The following is a 726-nucleotide window of genomic DNA, read 5'->3' on the forward strand; positions in this document are numbered from 1 at the left end:
CTTGCAAGTACGCGTCTGTTTTACACCGAATACTGCTTAAAGAAACATTTCAGAGCAGAGAATAATTAACAGTGTTACAGATTGTATTAGATTTGATATTGTAAACAAATATTATCCAGAGCCGCCTATACACACTCATGTTCGTGTAAATGTAGGCTATGTATGTCCTCTACAATCACCATCACTATTGCTGATAACTAACACGCTTAAAGAGACAGTAACAGACTCTGTCTTCTGAAGCTGTAGCCGTCAGTGTTGGTAAAGAAGTTTGTTCCTGATTTCAACGGTTGGTTAAGCACGTTAACGTAACTGCCGCGTGACTAGCACTGCCACACAGCGCATGATAATCAGTCTTAACGCACCTTGGAGGACTCATCCTCGAACTTCTGCTTCGGCTTCCTCTTGGCATCTTGCTTTTTTATGACTAACTCCAGAAAAAGATCCGAGACTCGCAAAAACTTCTGTAGTTTTAATAGTACTATCCTGTCAGTGCGCTACTGACCTCCGCACTGTATTTATAATCCGGGGAACTTTCTCGCGTATTACATCATAACGTTTGACATCCGCTCATGCGCATGCTGTACTTCCGGAATATGCCGTTTATCTTCACTTAAAGGTGCAATGTGTAATATTTACATCGCGATATAATATACACAACTATGTTTTCAGAGGTGTATAAAGAGTTAATGAACCGTTATGTTTTTATTACCTTAGATTGAGCAATTT

Source organism: Sinocyclocheilus grahami, unplaced genomic scaffold (genome assembly GCF_001515645.1).
Source record: "Sinocyclocheilus grahami isolate Dianchi unplaced genomic scaffold, SAMN03320097.WGS_v1.1 scaffold841.1, whole genome shotgun sequence".
Lineage (NCBI taxonomy): Eukaryota > Metazoa > Chordata > Actinopteri > Cypriniformes > Cyprinidae > Sinocyclocheilus > Sinocyclocheilus grahami.